This window comes from Rhincodon typus, chromosome 6, assembly GCF_021869965.1.
Source record: "Rhincodon typus isolate 14 chromosome 6, sRhiTyp1.1, whole genome shotgun sequence".
Classification (NCBI taxonomy): Eukaryota; Metazoa; Chordata; class Chondrichthyes; order Orectolobiformes; family Rhincodontidae; genus Rhincodon; species Rhincodon typus.
The window spans coordinates 70,140,964-70,162,748 of NC_063337.1; the positions used below are offsets into that span (position 1 = coordinate 70,140,964).

Genomic DNA, 21,785 nt, shown 5'->3' on the forward strand with positions numbered 1-21,785 from the left:
GTACAATCCCATCAAAGTGATCACCCCTTTCTTTATTTCTCAGTTCCATCCATATAGCTTCACTGGGTGATCCTTCAGGAATGTCCTCTCTAAATACTGTTGATCAAAAACACTACTCCCCCTCCTCTCTTGCCTCCCCTTCTATCCTTCCTATAGCATCTGGGTTGACAGGAGGGAACTTGCCCCCTTTGTGGAGGGATCAATTACCAGGAGGCATAGATTTAAGGTAAGGGGCAGAAGGTTTAGAGAGGATTTAAGGAATAAATATTTTTACCTACAGATTTGTGGAAATCTGGAACTCTCTGCTGGTAAGAGTGGTAGAGGCAGAAACTCTCATGTCATTTAAGAAGTATTTTTTATGTGTACTTGTGAAGCAAAGGCATAGAAGACAAAGGGCCAAATGCTGAAAAATGGGATTAGAATGGTTAGGTGCATTTTCAATGCCAATGAACATTTTTTTGTGTGTGTAGACCTCTATGACTCTATCATTTTGACCTGTAGACCTCTATGACTTTGAATGGACCTCTCAAATTTCAAAATCAATGTTGACCTTACTCTTTGTACACTTTCTCTGTAGCTGTAACATTGTATTTCTCCTCTGATCGATTTACGTTTATGTACTTCGTATGGTATATTTAGCCTTTCTTGCATGCAAAACAAAACCTTTCACTGCATTTAGACACATGTGACAATAACAAATCAAATCAAATCAGATTACTCTGTGACTAACATGAGACTTCTCAAAGAAATTGGCATTGTGGCAGTTCCAAGGTACCTGGCGCAGACTAAGATCACCGATGACTTGTATATGATGGAATGGATGCCTTTTCTGTTGATCAAATCAGATATGTTACAATATGGAAATATCAATGTGACATGAATACTGTTCCATCCTACACCTGGGGGAAGCCAATGATATTGGCAAAACCTGCTGCCCAAACTGCAGCACTGACTTCAGCACAAGTAAATGAGATAAACTGATGTGACCTGGCTCAAATTGTTTCACTAACAGCCTTGATACATCTGTGGGTGAACGACAGAGAAATCCTAGACAGGTCACCAGTGAATCTTAGGAAGCAGCCAGTCACATAAATATTTAGTGCGGCTGTCATCTTGACAGTCTGCTGCAATAGGATGGACACCAAACCCTTAAGATGGCAAGACTTACTGCAGCAATTGGTATGGTTCCATGTGAATGTCTTGGCATCTTTAGTCTATGAACACAATACACCTTGCTTATCTGTAAGAAATGGCATCAATGCAATTGACTCTGGACGTTTTGTGTTTCCAGCACATTCTGAAGACACGTTCAGCTGTGACTTCTTCCTATAGCAGCTGTTCATTATTGACTGTGGGTTGCTACTGGTCCTGGGCTTATTGATGCAACTGCTTCTCCTCATTTCTCTGCATTTTCATAGCACCATGGTCACACAGATGTTGATTATAAGTCCAATGGCCGTGTGGGAAATATCAAAAACAGATCAGGTCCTTAGTAACGTGAACAGTCAGCATTCATATCGCATACAAATGACGGTTTATCATTGTCCACCATTCAGTGGTTTATGGAAGAGTCCAACAAGGAGGGCCATGGAATGCTTCCACATGGACATTTCACAGAGGACTCCTTGTTGCAATGAATGCAGCACAAGCAATTTCACACTAATGCAGTTGGAGTTTATAAGTGCTGTATGATTTCTGCTATCTATTCTCCCAATCCCACCCTCTCTCCCACATCACCAAAGGAAGATGAAAGGAAATCAGCTCTGTGTCCTTGTGTTGATCTTGGATTGTATTAGTGAATTGTGGTCCACACATGAGGCTATTAAGGTCACCTGTGTTAATTTCTGCTTCACAGAGCTGATTATGATCAATCTGTAATGACCAATGACATAGTGAAGAGTGTTTGTGACCAGTGTTTGTTTCCCACATAGTTGAGCTCTGCATGTATTTCACATGCAGGATACTACGATTAGAGGTGTCTTCTATCTGTATTGTTAAAGTGTGTGATTAATGCAATTATCCCTTGAAAAGCCTTACATTGCTCACAACAAGAGCCTGTGAGCTCAGACGGGAATAAAAGACTGACTCTGTTCACACCGTACATGATTGTCCAGTTTCCATTTTTATTGTGCATTTACAGTTCAGATGAGAATGGAAGGCAATGCATGTTACACTTGGCAAAGTAAGTTACAGATTCAGCTTGGTGATCAAGGGCTCTCCATCTCCAAATCTTCATGTTCCTTTCTTCTGGCACTCCCTGTCAACATGATCAGTCCTGCCCTTCCACAAATTCCTACCCAGCACTTTCATTTATGTCTTCATCTCCTAAAATTACCTTTATGTAAATTGTACTAACATAATTGAAATTAGGATGCAAATGATTAATTTTCAGCTCTATATCATGACCAGGATTTTATATCTATTATGCAAAGAAATTTTACAGAAGGGAATGACATATAAATGACATGAATTTGTGGCTTGGTCTTTGTGAGAACACAAGGGTTAAGACAGCGTAAAGAATAGTAAAGGGCAATTCATTCATATTAACAAGCATTTAACAAGAAGTGAGTATCAAATATTTTGTGTGCTGCTTTGTTGAACTGTGATATAGTTTAAGTAACCTGTAATTATAAAGGGTCAGGCAGCATCTCAATACCGATACTGCTGACTGAAGACTCTCAGAGAAAGAAACACTGTAAAGGAACCTTGAAACTTCTGATTTCATTGTGATCAGCAGAAAGTGGACCTTAACAATATTAAGGGTCTATCTCCTGATGATGATGCACAGCAACATATTGAACATTTTTGGGGATCCAGTAATGGTCAAAAGGGCACTTGAAAACAGTTCACAGAAAGACTGTCTGTGAGGGGTGATGTCATCTTTGAATATTCAAAGAGCTGACCATGTAGGGAGTAACTGGGGTTGGCAAAGGTACAGAGATGTATAAGAAACATAGGTTTCTCCTTTCTTGTTTGCTGTACAGCTCAATATGCCAGAAGTTAAATTTCTTTTTATCTTGTACATCTGATCAGCACTCTTGGTGTGAGCAGGAACTCTAAGGAATCTTAGGATATCATTCAGGGAATGAATAACAATTGTAGTCTCCTGATGGAGTTAAGGGAGAGAGCTGAAGGGCAAGTGCTAGTATTTCCATGAATTAAAGTAAAAAGATTGTAGGGCAATATAGAGCATGGACTGTGCACAAATCAGCTTTGCTGACCATTCAGGAAAATGGATGTGTAAACCTTTGGCCTCATGGTTTAAAGGAAGACAGGGAGCTGGCTGAAAAAGACCAATTGTCCTGTCATTTAAAAACATGAACTGGATTGAGAGGATTCAGGACCTGTGGAGTATTTATTGCAAAAAGAATTGAGTATAAATGTAGGGAAGTATCGCTGTAACTGTATAAGGCATTAGTGAGACTGCAGCTGGAATATTGCGTACAATTTTTGGTCCCTTGCTTGTGGAAGGAAATAGTTGCATTAGAGGAAGGTTAGAAGAGGTTCAATAATTTGATTCCAGATTTGAAGGGCTTGTCTAAAGAAGAGGCATTGAACAGTTTGGGCTTTACGCTCAGGTGTTTAGAAGAATGAGAGGAGATCTAATTGAGGTTTAAAAGATGCAAAGGAGATTGACAAAATAGATAAGAAAAGATGTTTCCTCTGTTGAGCGACCTAGAATGTGAGGTCATAGTTTTATGATAAGGTGTATCAGCTCTAAAACAGAGATGAGGAGAAATTGCTACCATCAAATCTATGGCAGTCTCAACCCCAGTGTGCAACAGATGCTGGGATATCGAGCAAATTTAAGGAAGAAATAAACAGATTTTTAATTAGTAATGGATTGAAGGGTTATGGACAGTGGGCAGGAAAGTAGACTTGAGGCCAAGATGAAATCAGTCATGATCATATCAAATGGTGGAGCAAGTTTGAGGGGCTGAATTGCTTACGGTTGCTCCTACTTCTTATGTTCTCATTAAATAAGAACACAACTGAATTGTAAGAAATCAATTTGTAACTTTTTTTCACCATCGATGCATCCTGCATGGGCTTATTTACCTGTTTATTAGTTATAAGTCACATTCTTGTGATTCTAGAATAAAGTTCTTCAAACATAATTCAAGAATGTTAAAATTCTGTTCCTTTGTCAGTGTCATGTTTTGGTCTATTCACAACTATATCCTTGTAACAGTTCAAATGTCACAGAACTCAGTGAGGATCCATTTTATAACATATTTAGTTATTATAAAGTGGAAAATGTATAATTTTGCTTAGTGCAACATTTAAAGTTCCTATGCATAATTCTTCACCAACATTGAGAAAGTAACAAATTTGCAGATTCTACTGTTTAGTTTGGCTGTAGAACTTGCCAGAAAAATTCAACATCATTGTGTGCTCAACAGAATTTGATCACTCATTTGCAAAGAACTGTGTTCAAGAATGTTCAATAAGCAATCCATAGTGTTAATTCAGTCATCAGTAGAAATATCTGAGTGAATTACTGAAATCAAAGATGACAAAACAAAATCCCAGTGCTCCAACATGTCAATTGCAAACACTTAAACTCCTTTAAAGCACTCGGTGCTTAAATGACATCATTAAAACTAAACTTAGTAGAAAGTAAACTGAAACAAAAGCTAGTTCAGTCAAACAAAAGGATCAGGGAAAACAAAGATCAGAGATTAGAATGTTTTGAAATTCTAGTTGCAAATGATTGTTTAACATAGACCAATCACTACAGTGACCATCATAGTCTTACTAGTATTAGTTGCATTGTTTTTTTATAATTGCTATACATAGTTATCATCATGTGAGATAGTACTTATGTCATTATCTATTATAACCTTCACACTCCGCTCCTCTCATTTCTCCCATTCTGTGGTTTCCCCACTTCCTCTCTTCTCCCCGTTTTCCCCCTTTACACTCATGCCACTCTTCCCCCTGTTTCATCCCCACTCTCATCTCTCTCCCATCTTATATCCTCCAGTCCCCTGCTATTCTTTATCACCAGTCTCCCTATTCTACTCTTCCCCCAACTTCCCTCTCTCAATCCTCACTGCCCTGTATCCCAAAGCCTTCCTCTTCTCCCCTCCTACCCTTTCCCCTAGCCTCTCACTATATTCTTCGCTTCTCCCACTCTTCCCTGAGTGGGTGTATGAGGCCCAAGTATGGGGAGTGGAGGGCTGACCCAAAATCCTGGGGAGAAGAGGATGAATTGAGCCCTGAACCGAAGGGACAGAGGTGACCACACCCCTCCCCTGTTCTCTTTCTGAGCCTTTGGAGGGAAAAGGGAGTTTGAGGACCAAGCCGTGGAGGAGGAGAGGAAAGAGGGGACCCTAACCCTGGGGAGGGGAAAAGACACAAGGCTCAGAGAGGGACATTATAGCCCTACACCTTGGGGGAGGTTGAGACAATGTGGGTTCAGCCATACAGATACAATCCATTTTGTTTTTGACTGGCCTGAGGGCTTAGTTTAAATTTTGGATGATTTTGACTCTCAACCCACTCTTGGGGAATTGGGGAGGGTTTACTGGGGAATTGGAAGGGTGGAAGAACCACTATGCTGTTATTCTGAAACATTAATTGAGTGGTAGAGCTTTTCTGGAAGCATTTTTATTCACAATAATTTTGGGACCTTGGTCCATTAGACATAAACCTTGCTGGAATCTCTGGTTGTCTTGTGCACTACTATAGCCTGGATGTTGGACAAGACCTCACCCTGGATTCCTGCCACCTACTGAGTTTGACATAATTGAGGAAGGCAAGATACAGGCGCTAAGTTAATGTGAGTCTTATTTGTTATCCTGGGTCAAGTTAATCACCCAACTCCAGGCTCACAATAGGCTGGATAGAAGACAAGTATCATAGAATTACAGAATTGTCATGGCACAGAGAGACCACTGGGCCTATTGTGCATCCACTGGCTTTTTTAAGTGAGCGGCTTAACCTTGTGCCAATCTCCTGCTTTATCCTCATTCCCTTGCACATTATTTTTATCCAAAAATCATTCAATGCCCTCTTGAAAGGGCCCAGTACACTGAACCTGGCTCAACTCATTTTGAAATTGTGCATTCCACACCCTAACTAGTCACTGTGTGGAAAAGCTTTTTCCTCACTTTATCCTTGTTTCTTTTGCACATTGCTTTAAATCCATGCCCTCTTGTTCTCACTCCTTTCGCAAGCAGGAAGAGCTTCTCCATTGCTACTGTATTCAGCCTGCTCAGGATTTTAAAAAACTTCAAGCAAATCTCCTCTCAGCCTTCTTCTCTCCAAGGAGAACAATTCCAACTTCTTCAATAAACCAAAGAATTGCCAACGCTGGAAGTCTCAACAAAATCTAAAATTGCTGGAGAAACCGTGTGGGTCTGGTAGCATCTGTGGAGAGAAAATAGGGTTAATGTTTCAATTCTAGTGATCCTTGTGTTCTGAAGAAGCATCATTGGACTTGAAAAGTTAACCTAACTTCTCCAATCTAATCTTATAACTGAAGTTTCTCATTCCTGGAACCATTCTTGTAAATAGCTACTGCACTCTCTCCAATAAATTCATACTTTATTTTCCTATAATGTGGTACCCAGAAATGTACACAGTACTCTAGCTGAAGTCTAAAACATATCATATTCAAGTTCAACATTACCTCCTTACCTTTGTACTCTGTTGCTATTGATAAAGTCAGTGACACTACATGCTTTATTACATGCTCTCTCCACTTGCCATGCCACTTTCAATGATCTGTGCACATTTACACCCAGCTCCCTAGGTGCTGCACCCCTTGAGAATTCTAGCTCCTATTTTACATTGTCTTTCGATTCTTTTCTTAAAGTGAACTGCCTCACATTTCTCTACATTGAAACCTCATCAGCCACATATCGACTCATTCCACCAACTTGTCATTGTCTTTTTTTGTGTTCCACACTATATTCCTCAGTTTACAATTACTTCAAATTTAGTGTCATATGCAATTGTCCTGTACACCAAAATCCAGATCATTAACATATATCTGTAATAGTCTTACTACAAGCCCTGGAGAACTCCACCACAAACCTTTCTCAAGCCTGAAACATATCCATTGACGATTACTCGCGTTTCCTATCACTCAGCCAATTTTCTATCCACATGGCTGCTATCCCTTTGAGACCATGACCTACAACTTTCCTCACAAGGGCATTATGAGGCACTGTATCAAATGCTTTCTGGAAATCCATGTATACCATGTTATATGAATCACCCTCGTCCACCCTATCCATTTCCTTGTCAAAAAACTCCAAACAGTGCTACACAATGAGTAGGGAGTTGCACTAGGTTTACATTACATTGAGTTTGGATCTTACGGCATCAGATCAAACATGATCAAAGTGACGTCCTGTTGTTTACCTCATGCCACAACCACCACCACTAATCCCCTCCCCATAACTCTCTAACCTTGGCTGATGGATTTGTGCTCTACCATGTTGAACACCACTTTGAGGAAGCGCTGATGGTAGCAGAGTACAGAATGTACTCTGTGAAGGAGAATTCAATGGTCATCCTCAAGAGTTGTTCAATATTGTCTCAACTGAGCTGGTTGAGTTCTAATGGATATGTTCTAGCAGTGTAGCTGCTATACTGGGTCTTCATTATTAGGCAGGGTCTTCAGTAGTATAGAGGAATCTGTGTTCTTTTTTCATGAATTACAAAAATGTTAGCATGCAGATATAGCGAGTAATTCAGAAGACAAATGAATATTGGCCTTTATTGCTCCAAGGATGGAACATACATATAACAGATTTTTTTTTTTGCTTTAGGTAATGGCTTTTGAGACCTCACCTGGATTACTTTGCATAGTTTAGGGAAGGATCAAAATGTTCATCAACTTACTCAAGCTATGGTACAACTCTAAAGCAGATGGCTCTAAACTCAAGCCTTCTAGCTGAAAGGTAAGGACACTACTTTTACACCACAACAGCACCATAGAGCAGTGGCTAGTTTCAATCTAGTGACCTCTGGGCTATGGGTCCAGTACGCTGCACCTGTACCTTTCTGTTGCTGGTTCAGAGAAGTTTTCTGCAGAGAATGGTGTTGTTTTATGAAGAAGTGATATGAGTTTTGGCCTGAATTCATTGGAGTTTAGCACAATGAGAAATGATCTTACTGAACCATAAACCTTCTGAGGAGGATGATAGGGTGAATGCTGAGATAATGATGTCCCTTGGAGTGAAAATCTAAAATAATAGGGTATAGTTTTAAATAGGGGTCTCTAATTTAAGATGGAGATTAGACTTTCTTCTGAAGAGGGCTCTTCTAAAAAGCATTTTGTTAACGGGATGCAGGTGGTGGAATTCTCCTCCATACAGATGTAGAGGTTGGGACCGGAGTACATTTAGTGCTGAGTTACACTTCTAATCAATGAGTGAGTCAAGAGTTATGGGACACAAACAGTTTTGATCTTTTTGAATAGCAGAGCAGGTTTGATGGACTGAATGGCCTACTCTGCTCTTGTTTTCCATGATCTAATATTTAGCTACAAAAGAAAAAATATTACTACATCAGAAATTTTATTGTTTGTGAAAAGTAACAAGATATGCACTTGATGAATTTAGAACAAATAGTGTTTTTTTTTACTGGCTGCCCTTTCAAGCTTTTGACATCCCGGCAATTTTTCCAGCTGCACTGTAATGTCCTGAATGCCGATTACTTTGTAACTTATGCCGAATCAATTATGTGACTGAGCCCTGAAATTTCCTAATTAAGACCATTGATACACGAATTAATCACATGCGTAGAAATCACTGCTGCATAGACAATTAAACAGAAGATGTTTAATTAAATGATTGGATTCTACCAAGTCTCATTCAATCATTACTCTGTCCTTGCTGACCTATGTCATTCCTTAGCCTTCAGTGCCTCCAATTTAAAATTCTCATCTGCATGGTTAAATCCCCTGATGGTTTTTCCCCCTCTCTTATTTTTACACTTACCTCCACAAAAACTATAAGACAAACACCCAAATTCTCCTTTCCTTCAGTTGCTGTTCTTGGTTATTTGGAATTCACTACGTATGCCTGTTCCAGCCTCTTTAGAATCATAGTTATGTAGCATGGTTACAGACCTCTTGGTCCAACCAGTCCGTGCTGAATATAATCCCAAACTAAACTAGTCCCACCTGTCTGCTCACGACGCATATCCCTCCAAACATTTCCTATTCATACACTCATCCAAATGTCTTTTAAATGTTGTAATTGTACCCATATCCAACGCTTCCTCAGAAGTTTGTTCCACATGTGAACCAACCAGTGTGTAAAAAATTTGATTCTCCTATTTTTTTAAAATCTCTCTCCTCTCACTTTAAAATGTGCCCCCTCATCTTGAAATCCCCTTTCCTTGGGAAAAGACAACTACCATTAATTCTATCGATACCCCTCATTATATGATAAACTTCTATCAGGTCACCTATCAATCTCCTACACTCCAGTGAAACAAATCCCAGCCTATCAAGCCTCTCTTTATAACACATATCTTCCATATTGGCAACACCCTGGTAAATCTCTCTTCTGAACCCTCTCCAGCTTGATAATATCTTTCTTATAACAGGACGACCAGAACTGGACACAGTATTCCAGAAGAGGCCTCACTAATGTCATGTACAACCTCAACATGAGTTCCCAACTTCTATATCAAACTTAGTTAGAGGCAAACAAAAAACTTCAGATGCTAGAATCCAAGATAGTCAAACAGGAAGCTGGAAGAAAACAGCAAGCCAGACAGCATCTAGAGGAAAGGAAAAGTCAAAGTTTCAGATATTACCCTTCTTCTGACTTGCTGACTTGCCTGGCTTGCTGTGTTTTTCCAGCCTCCTATTTGTCTATCCTACATCAAACAACTGAGGAACAAAGGCAAGCTTGCCAAACACCTTTTCAACCGCCCTGTCTGTATGCAATGCAAACTTTAAAGAATTATGTAGTTGAAACCTTAGGTCCATTTGTTCTACAACAGTACCCCAAGGCCCTAATTGATTGCATTTGCCCTACACTTGTTTACTGTACCAAAATGCAATACCTCACATTTATCTAGATTAAACTTTTAAGTCCATTGACCAATTTGATCAAGATCCCTTTGTAATCTTAGAAAACCTTCTTCACTGTCTACTATGCCATCAGTTTTGGTTCCGTCTGTAAACTTACTAACCATGCCTTCTATAATCTACCCCAAATCGTTTATATAAATGACAAACAAAAGAGGACCCAGAACCGATACCTGTGGAACACCGTTGGTGACAGACTTCCAGTCCAAAAAGCAAACCTCCACCACCACTCTGTCTCCTGCCTTTAAGCCAACTATGTATCCAATTGGCAAGCTGACCTTGAACCCATGTGACCTGACTTTACTAATTAGTCTACCTGGCAGAACCTCGTCGAAGTCTTTACTAAATTCCAAGTAAACAATATCCATTGTTGTGCCCTCATCAAATTTTTATTAACTTCCTCAAAAAACTCGATCAAGTTTGTGAGACACGATTTTCCTCGCAAAAAATAAAGCTGACTATCCCTAATCAATTTTTGCCTACCTTTTATAATCACCTCCAACAATTACCCACAACTGAAGTCAAACTCTCAGGTTTATAGTCCCCCGGTTTCTCCTTACAATCTTTCTTAAACAAAGATACAACATTATCCATCCTACAGTCATCAGGCACCTGACCCATTGTTATAGATGATGCAAATATTTGTGCAAGGGGTCTTGCAATTTCCTCCTCACTTCCCACAATGTTCTGGCATATGTTAGATCGGGCCCCAGCGATTTATCCACCTCTATATTCTCTAAGATCTTTCAACTTCCTCTTTTGTAATGTGAACTGTTTTTAAAACATCAAAATTCATTTCTCTGTATTCTCTAGACTCCATTTCTTTCTCCACAGTAAAATCTGATGCAAAATATTCAATTAGTATCTCCCATCTCCTGGGCTTCAACCTTACTCTTTCTTATTACAAGGTTTTTTATTTAAATAATATCACTTTAACTCAGCTTTTGTCCATCCAGTTCCTTTTTTTGCTTCAGTGTATATCTTCAGGATTTTTTTCTTTTTCATTGGTAGTATATAAATACAAACTATTGTTGATTTTGGATCAATAACTTTAATTAGTTAGATTAATTTGATAACCAAGTATATAAGCAATAGTGAGGACTCTTGTAGTGCAGTGGTAGTGTTCCTACCTTAGTTAATACAAGCCTGACTTCAAGTCCGACCTGCTTCAGAGATCTGTCATAATACCCTTCAACAGGTTAATTAGAATAAAGTCTATAATTAATCAATTTAATCAGAACAATCGTTGATATTTGTCCAGTTACCTTTAACGGTGTCAAATTTCATAGGGCTCTCAAATGTCACTGGTAATTGTCATTTAAGTTACTTTTCAAAAATCACTAAAATGACAATACGTTTACTCAAAATGGAAATAGTCTTTGTTTTTTTCAAATTTTGCTTCACTATAATAAATCTACATCTTGTGAATGAGGCGGGTGTGAAGCAGATTGATACTTCACAGTAAAGTAGTAATTTAGAAAACTGATGTTCAATAGAACTTTGCACAAATTAGAACTTACTGCCTCACTGCTAACTGTTTCTACATCGCAATTACCTCCTTAAAGCATTGATATGTTTCAAAAGTCTCCGCAGCTAATGTAAGAAATCATTAATTGCCAAGAGTGACATGTTAGTGAGATGTCACACAGCAGCAGAAAATATCCGATCAAAAACATCCTTGATGCAATGTCATCTGCTGGTTGAGTCCATCATTAAAATGATAGTTTGTAGCTTGAATCCCATGTTGTATTAACAGACTTGCATTTTCTGCTATCAGTTGATAACTTCTACTCCTATCTCCCACTGCTGTAGAAACTGCTCTATTTGCTTCTTACAGCAATTGGACCTGTTATATAGTCATGAATAGCCACAAAATTTCAACTGCATTAGTACTTTCTGGAGTGGCTGGAGAATGTCCATACAAGTGCTGGCTTGGATGAGACCAGCAGGAAGCTCTGGGCCATACAGGGTTATGCAGCAGTTTAAAATTCAAAATGTGAGCTTGCCATGTTAAAGTAGACCTCAATAGCATTACTTAATCGGAGGGTCACTGCATTCGGCCAGTCTGTCAACCACAGAACCTCACCAATCAGATATGCACATAGGGTACACATGATGAACCACAAGCACAAATAACCTGATATAAAAAGAACTTACCATTCAGGTTTGGAAATATATCACTGTTTCTTTATTGTCAATGGATCAAAATCCTGACATGCTCTCCTGATGGCACTGTGGGTCTACCTAGATCGAATGGCAGCATGGTAGCTCAGTATTTAGCACTGCGCATCACAGTGCCAGGGACCGGGATTCGATTCCAAACTTGGGTAACTGTGTGGCGTTTCTCCATTCCTGTTTCTGCATGAGTTTCTGCAAGGGTGCTCTGGTTTCCTTACTCATTCCAACGATGCGCAGGCTTGGTGGATTCACTGTGGTAAATGTGGGGTAACAAGGACAGGATAAGGGGCTGGGTCTGGGTGGAGGTTTGGTGCAGACTTGACGGGCTGAATGGCCTCTTTCTGCACTATAGGGATTCTATGAATGGACAGCAGTGGTTCAAATGGCAAGTCACCACCTTCACAAGGCCAAGTAGGGATGGGCAATGAAATCCACATCCCTTAAATGAACCGGAAACACATAAGATGCAGAGGAAATAATCAGAACATGGCTGATATATAATACTGAACATCAAATTTTCAGTGATACATGTGTTCAGAAAAGAAGCAGGACACCACGTACAAACATATATACATAGGAAATAGGAACAGGAATAGATTACTCAGCCCCTCAAGCCTCCTCTGCCATTGAATAAGGTAATGTTTCAAATCCCACATTTCCATATGTGCTGATAATCTTGGATTCCGTTACCTGGCAAAAATCAATCTGACTGCCCCTTGAAATATTCAATGGTTCTACAGCTTTCCGTGGCATAGGTTTGGAAAGTGTCACAACACTCTATGAGGAAAAAATTCTCATTTTAGGATTAAAAGGGTGAGCCCAAATGACAGCAACACTTAGGGATGTTGGTGTCAGTTTTAATCAGAGGAATCATTGCAGTCCTGTCAAGAGAGGATGTCCTTGAGGAGACAAAGGGACACTCTATTTTGTTTGAGTTTAGGAGCAAAAAGGAGGATGACCACACCTACTCTGTTAATCTCCAAATATTGAGAGTGATCATGGACCAAATTCTTTGCAGGAAAGTAATGAGATGTGCTTGAACTACAAAATGATGTTATTGGGCTTTTATTATTGAAATATTGATTCAAGTAATGTTACAATCAAAATTAAAGAAGGAGGGTAATTTCTGAAATATCTTGAGAACATCTTTAATCAGTATATTTTCAGCTCATTTAGAAAGGAGGAATATTTGGATCTGGTGCTGGGGAATGAGGTAGATGAAGGGGAAAAAGTCTCCCCATTGTTCACTCTTTTCAGCATTTTCCTGCCAACTTTTGCTCCTCTGTTTTCCTCTGTTTAGATATTTGCTGTACCCTCCCAAGAGTGTGATGCCATTTTTTGTTTCCCCCTGTTGATTACTTCATTTGAAAATCCTTCAAGCAGATTATCCCTCTTCACAGCTGTAATGTGTTCTATATCTAATACTGTGATTATTGTATATTGTATCTATTGCACATTTGAGAGATTATACCAGTTTCTATGTATGTAGCTAAGGTTTTATTTTCAGCAGTCTTAAGATATGTACAACATGCTACAGCTCTGGTTTTCAGCTCTGAGTCTGCAGTTAGGCTTAATCAATCAAGCACAGTAAGCATCAATTGTAAATAAATTGCAAGGTGTGGTGGCATTGTGGTAATGTGACTTGACTGGTGATTTATAGCTCCTGATGTAGACAGACCAGCCTACGGCCACTGCTTGCCCCATTGGAAGAAAGTTTTGCCTTGTGGATATGTTGGAGAGCATCACATGGCATTCTAACCACCATATCAGGACAGAATATGGCACCAAAACCCCTCTCTCATTTGTATTCTATGGAAATCAAGTGACTGCAATTCTCCTGCATCTTCACCACAGCATGAGTGCACTGAGAGTTGGTTGCTTCACAATAAGAAGTGGCTCCACATAGAGGCATAGAGTTATAGAGATGTACAGCACGGAAAAGACTTTTCAGTTCAACTCATCCGTAATGACCAAATATCCTAAATTACCCTGGTCTCATTTGCCAGCATTTGGTTCATATTACTCTAAACCTTTCCTATTCATATACCCTTTGGGATGACTTTTAAATGTTCTAATTGTACTAGCCGCCAACACCTCCTTTGCTCATTCTGCTAGAAGTTGATATTTGTCCTGGGATTTCAGACTCCTGTTTCTTTTATCTGGATATTCTGAGTGCAGTGGTCACAGAGATGGCAGCAGTTTCTGTACCTTGGTCCACTTGGGATGACTCCAATGACCTTATTTGAGTAATATCAGAGACAAAGCTGCTCCTCAGTGATGTAAATATTCAGCAGTGGCATTCATATAAATAATTTTGGAAGAGTATCATCCAAACATTCAAGCTGGTGGATGACTCTATGCGGACTCCACATTGTTGTCCTGATCCAGGCGTCTGTTGTTCAAGCCTTTTGGTGGACTGACTGCGGAGAATTGTGCATGTGGCAGCAACAATGAGTATCTTTACCTTCACCCCTAACCACCAACCCAAAACCCCGACAGTAGTCAAGAAATGTAGCATTACATATTGGATAAAGATATCGATATTTTATAGTTAAGAATCTTATTTGTCCATTCTAGCCATAGTTTTCCAACTGACTCACCATTGCCCATGTCCTTCAGGGGCTAGAAAAATTTATCCCATTATGTTGCTATTCTTGTCTTTCAATAATAACTGGAATTGCATACTTGTAAATGTCTATCTGTGCCCCTCATCTCATTCGCCTTCTTCATTAGACTCCTTGCATTGACAAATATATCGCGAATCACTGTTGACATCTTCACTGTCTATTTTCTTCCCATTGACTAATTCCCTGCCTTTAATTTCCAGCTTTGCTTCTCTGCAGCCTGAAGCTATGCATGTGTTACTTCTCCACTTACCAACTAAAATGCCAATCCACTGAGAGAGTTATAATATCTCTAAGCCAGTATACGTTTCGATTCTGCCACAACGTATCTCAATACTGCAAGAATCTATTTTTTTACAAGTTTGTGCCTATAAATGACATTCATGTCAAAAATAAGCAATGATAACACCATACATGCAGTGTTATTATTTTAATACTATTTCTGGAAAAGAAACCACAAATCAACAGACATAATTAGAATCCCTACAGTGTGGAAACAGGTCCTTCGGTCCAACAAGTCCATGCCAACTCTCAGAGCATCCCACCCAGACCCATGCCCCTATGACCCACCTAATCCACACATCCTTGAACACTATGGGCAATTTAGCATGGCCAATCCACCTAGCCTGCACATCTTTGGACTGTGGGAGGAAACCAGAGCACCTGGAAGAAACCCCACACAGACAATGTACAAACTCCACACAGCCAGTCGCCTGAGGGTGGAATTGAACCTGGGTCCCTGGAGCTGTGAGGCAGCAGTGCTAACCAATGAGCCACCCCTAGACATCCAGACAGGTAAGGACTGTCTAGGAGAGAAACTATTTTTTCTGTGTTTGTCTTCCATCATTTGTTACAAGATCACTTTCTTATTTTGATTCTCTCCTTCAGCACTTTTAAACTTTCTTTTAAATTTATAGCTGCCCTTGCCCTCTTGTAAGTTTTTCTTTTTTAAAGAGAGAGTATGAGATAGAAGACTCATTATGATTCAGTATAGAATTGCAGTCTTTAGTTTTGGTCGTTGCGCTTTTCTGTTGTTTGTAGTTGTAACTTCAGCTCTGAAGTCAGACTGATTACTGGATGGCTGTTAGGAAAATGACTTTTCACAATTGCTATGCTGTTGCAAATGTCTATCTTCTCAGCCTTGCTTTTAATCTCCACATGCTGCCACCGGGATGCAGCTCATGTTACTCTGGATAACATATATCAGAGAGAGTCACATTCTTGTTCAGACAAGCTTTCTGAATTTTATTTGCAATGCTAACTATTTACAAGGCTACCATTTCACAGATTTGCACAAATAGTCTGGGTTCTGTGCTTACTGATATTACTGCATATTGCAGAGATTTGCTGAATGACTGAAAGACAATACACTGACCACATTATACAGACAGAGTAACTGAAGGTGAGGCAGGCATATGTACATCAGAGCATCGCTCAACATGATGTCATGTAACTGTCTTAAAGGACTACTCTTTAGAATCAGTCTCATTCTTGGACACATGCATCTCCAAGAAGGATTGACACCTCAGTTTTTCACTCTGGCGCAAGCCCTCATAACCTCATGATGCTGCACTTCTCTAGCTTCCACCCTAAATATATTTTTAAAAAGCCATCCCCTACGGACAAGCTCTACACATACACAGGATCTGCTGAGATGATGGGGAATGCGACGGACACCTGAAGGTGTTTAAGGATGCCCTAATAAGAACAGGATACGAAGCACAAGTCATCAATTGCCAATTCCGTTGCGCCATAGTGAAAAACCATAATGACCTCCTCAGAAGACAGACACGAGATATGGCCAATAGGGTAGCCTTCATCATCTAGTACTTTCCACAGAGTGTAGAAAATACACCATGTCCTTCGTGGCCTTCAACACATTATTAACGGTGATGAGTACCTCATCATGATCTTCCCTCCGCCTCCACTTCTCACCTTCAAACAACCACCAAACCTTAAATAGACTATTGTTCGCAGCAAACTACCCAGCCTTCAGGACAACATTGACCATGACACCACACAACTCTGCCATGGCAACCTGTGTAAGACATTTCAGATCATTGACATGAATACTACCGTTACACGTGGGAACACCACTCACCACATACACAGTAGATACTCCTGTGACTTGGCTAATGTTGTCTATCTCATATGATACAGGCAAGGATGCCCCAAGGCATGGTATATTGGCGAAATCATGCAGACGCTACAACAACGGATGAATGGACACCGCACAATGATTACCAGACAGGGTTGTTCCCTCCCAGTGGGGGATCACTTCAGGGGTCAAGGACATTAAGCCTCTGATCTTTGGGAAAGCGTCCTCCAAGGTAGACTTTAAGACATACAACAATGCAAAATCATTGAGCAGAGGCTGATAGCCAAGTTCCATAGCGTGATCTTGGGGTTATGTCGCAATAACTATGACCCCACTACGCTATATACTCAAATACAAACACACACACATGCACACATACACTCCCTCACTCTCACATTCTCTCAAGCACACACACATGCACACTCTCTCTGTCTTTTTCTCTCTCTCTTTCTTACACACATATGCGCGCACACGCGCACACACATATGCACATACACAGACACACACGTGAATTATTTCATCCAAGATGTTTGTGTAGTTATTGATACATTCTGTTTTACTCAAAAAGATAAAAACTGACCCCAGTTTAAAACATAGACAGATCCTAAGCAAGACCTCACACTTAAAAAGCATTGTCTGACCTGAGATGGTCACCTCTTGTATACATTTAATTATCTTGGGACAATGACTTAAGAGGAATCTGGATTTTGCATTTTAATTAGTAGTCTCCTTCCTAACTGATTAAAGATTCAACAAGAGGCAGCCAGTTTTAGGGTTGTTACCTTTCTGCTTATAAATTCTGTGTCTTATATCCTCTCTCTCACACTACGCCTGAGGAAGGAGCTGAGCTCCAAAAGCTTGCCTTTTCAATAAACCTATTGGACGATAACCTGGTGTCATGTGATTTTTGACCTTGTCCACCCCCAGTTCAAAACTGACATCTCTACATCATGGCCTGGAGTCAGTCTGGAATGCAGTTTTTGGATGGAGTGGACAGTCCGACCAGCTGAATATGGACTGCAATCCAGGGGAAGCAGATAAACTTGGCTAGTCCAAAGGCAAGCATTCATTTTACAAACTCTTAAGTACTGTGTCATTTTGAAAGCTACATTTGATCCAAAGATATCCTCAAATCTATCAAGCTATCAGCATTCCTGTGGCTGGGAAACCTGGCTTTACAGCATTAAACCTGGAAAGTTAAGTTATAATATTTAGCTGTTCCACTTTTCTCTTGGGTTAGTTTTGAAACTGTGACGTCCCATCAGGTCCCAACCCACCCACTTTTGTGGAATTTAGATTTCAAACCTGTTACTTATATTGACCTTCAAAAAACTGCAGAACCTAGGAGTATAAGAAGAAGTGGTTTAAGCTTCAGACTCTTTTGTACTTTGTCTCCCAATTGTCTTTGTAGCTGTGCTCTTCAGTTAATCGTTCCTCTACTTTTCCTCAGCTGCAGCCATGGCAACAAATGAGTGGGCTCTAACCAGCTAAGAAATGAATGTGAGCTGCCTGACAATAATTTTATGTCCAATTTTCTCTTCACTGCAGTGAAGCAGTTGTTTGCAGCATCCTCAAAACAACACAGATGGGGTCAAGAACTTAGCAACATGAAAAATCAACCCAGGGCAACATTACCATGACATTTCTTGTTAGTAATCCAGAATGGAGTACTCTGTCATCTGAAATAACTAAGACAAATACACACAGGTGATAATACATTAAAGATGGCAAGATCCAAGCTTTCTGCTTCCTGCTTGTGAAGAACAATGTATACATGTGGCATTGTACTTTATTTGTCACTTATACCTTTCACCAACTGAGGGCAGAGGTATAACATTAAAGCAATCCGCTAAATGTTCAAAAATTAAAACATATTGGAAACTGTACTAATTTGCTCGTTAACCCACTGTTTACCTGAAAGTAGCTAAGTTTGACTGTCTCATTCCAGTTCAGATTAAATCTAGATTGCAATTAATACAGCTCAGAAGGAAAGGGCAATGGTACAGTTTGTGCACGCTCAGAGAAGTGGAGCATTAGCCAATTTTAGTGCTTATGCCTTACTTATGTTCCTACAGATTCACAGTTTAAATTGGCCAGATTTTAGATGGCTGATAGCTTGTGGAATGAATTCCAGGTTGCCAATTGAAAGAGAGACAGGGAGGCTGTTATAGCCATAATTTTGGAAGGTAATAATCACAGTCAGGGGTTGGTGAGGTGTTTGGTTATGAGGGGAGGTGGTTGGTTGTAGAAGAGGGAGCCCAGGGTCAAGGAAGACTCACATTTCTAAGTAGACTGCTACGTCTGCTCTTCTTGGCTCCCCATGAAAAAAGGAAACTGACTTTGTGGTTCACAGACTGCATCCCAAAAGTGCTGGCCTGATGGAAAGTTAGAACTGCAGCCCTTTCAGATTACAGTTTATATGGCTATTGAGGTCCGATGGTGTCCTTAGGATCAAATCTACATGTCCCACTTTCTTCCTGCAGGTTCTAACAACATGACAAGATCAAAGGGGTTAAAATTCACCTAATGTATGTTTTTGATTGACTTTTGGAAAGTTTAGAAATGTTTTACTTGCCTTTTGCAACTAATAAACAAGTGCTCTGGCAATTTCTTCAGCAGAAATCTTTCGCCATATTTCTTATTAAAGTGGAATGCTTCAACTGAACAATCCACAAGAAAGGGAACAAGAAAACGTTGTTTAAAGTTCAGTTTATGTTTTAACGTGGCAATTAAATCAGTAACTACATTGTATCTCAACTCAAATAGATTTGCTTTACTGATGATGATCTTGTAGTAACTAGCCTAGAAATATCAGAAGTCAAAAAGACTGAAGTCAATAAAAAATGCAAAAAGAAATTCCTTGAAAATGCAAATTACCCTTAAATCTGAGTTATACTAAACTTAAAAAACAGGAAGCACATTGAAGTTGCATTTAATTCCACTTAAATAGTGCAATATTAATTATTTCTGCAAGGCACAAATGTTAAATGTCTCTTCTGCTTTTTCATTCAGCAAAGACGTATAGCTGACTGTGGTTTTCTCTTCAAGTACAAGATGCTTTGGCCAGTCTCAAGTTGAGCATTGTGCACTGGTGTTCGTACGTCAGAGAAGTTATTTTTAGAAACCTTGTCGATATGTCGCCTTCATTCTGGTGTCTTTTATTATATTTATTCACTGCTTTAGTTGGCACAGGAAAGAAACCATTTTCTTTTTAAAGAAATATTAGAAATTTCTTAGATTAACTCTGCAATTGGTCAGTAGATAGTTTTCCTTTTAAAACTGTCAGTTGCAAGAATGGGGTAATGGTAAGTTGACAGACTCAAATAGCGCCATCTCACATACCAGAATTGTTGTATTCTTTTCTTTCCTCATTAATCTGACACTCACTTTGTTGCACTTTCCCAGTCAGTGCAGCAAAATTAAAAACAAACGTTTGATGTAACTTGACCAGTTCTGTTCAATTTCCCTAAGATTGGCAAATACTGCTCTGGCCGGTATAAACTTGCATGTGAACATTTTCTCTGCTTGGCATTTCTACAGTAATCATAGAAAGATTCTACCTATGCTTAAAACTGATTGTGTTTGATTGTTATTCTGCAATTTTCCACTGTACACAAATTTCTTTACACATAAATAAAGAGCTACATTGAATATTGTTGCCAACCTTTCTCAGTATTTGATTTTCAAACAGTATGACTAATTATCGTGTTAGTCTCCAGACGAAGCAAAATACATTATCTAAAATGAAAATAAAAATACTGGAAAATTCACTCAGCAGGTCTAGAAGAATCTACGGAGAAAGAAACAGAGTTAATTGGACAGATTTTCAGCTAATGCGGTAGAATGCTTGAGTCAGGAGATTTCTCTAATGCTTAGCTTAGTATTGAAGTGCTGTGATCTTTCTTCCATTAATCTTCTATGTTCAGCCTCCACTGAAAAGATCAGTTTTAAGATTGACTATGGAAAACTTTTAAGACCATTCTGTAATGTGCATGGCAGGCAGAATGTGAGCTGATTTGAAATGTTTTTTAGGAAATATCCCAAATTTTGGACTTGCATCTTAGCTTAAGCATCCAGGAACTTGGATCACCTTCATTTTTGTGTCTTTGTTAATTATTCCTACACCGGCAATAGGCACATTAGATATGTTGCGTGCATTTGGACAGTTTACTGGTATACACAGCTAAATTTGAATACTCATGGCTGTAAGATAAGTTAAAGGGGTAAATCCAGAAAAATTGACAGTGCATTTGGAAGACAGCTTCACCCTGCTAAAATCCAGGTTTTGTTCAGTGTGGTGCACTGCATACCATTCCTTCAGAAGAGTAAAGTGACAATCAACATATGCTATTTGCTTAAATAGAGTGATATTAACACTCATTAATGGGTTTCCATGGCTTCCTGAAACTCGTTATTTGTGTAAGTTCCGTCAAATCCAAGGTGACCTAGTATCGATTAGAATATCTATGTTTCTGATCTAACGAGAAGGATCTTGCTGAGCAAATAATTTGAATTTTACTACATTATGGCAACTGTTTATGACTACACGAATATGATCTGTATAATCACAGAGCATATTTGGGACAGATTCGCTCCATCTCCTTCACCGACAAGTTACTTCTTTCCTCTGATTAAGTCCCCTTCACAAAATCACAGTGAGTAGAGAATTCAAAACTCAATCAACAATTAACCCTTTCAGACCTATATAACAACATCTTCACCCAAGTCCTTCCGTTATGGACTATACTGTTAGATATTTGATTGTATATTTACATTTGCCAATACCCATTTTTCCCTCTAATTCAGATGATCCAAATATTTCACT

The 21,785-nt window shown here is 39.4% G+C and overlaps 1 long non-coding RNA gene across 1 annotated transcript in view; it reads left to right on the forward strand.

Annotated features, from left to right (window-relative positions):
• Positions 1 to 2,118: 2,118 nt before the first annotated feature.
• The window catches only part of LOC125483283, a 31,417-nt gene continuing 11,750 nt past the window's right edge, over positions 2,119 to 21,785 (forward strand). The window contains exons 1-2 of the long non-coding RNA XR_007262243.1: positions 2,119 to 2,182; positions 7,785 to 7,916. This is a non-coding gene — a long non-coding RNA (uncharacterized LOC125483283). The remainder of the gene's footprint in view (positions 2,183 to 7,784; positions 7,917 to 21,785) is intronic.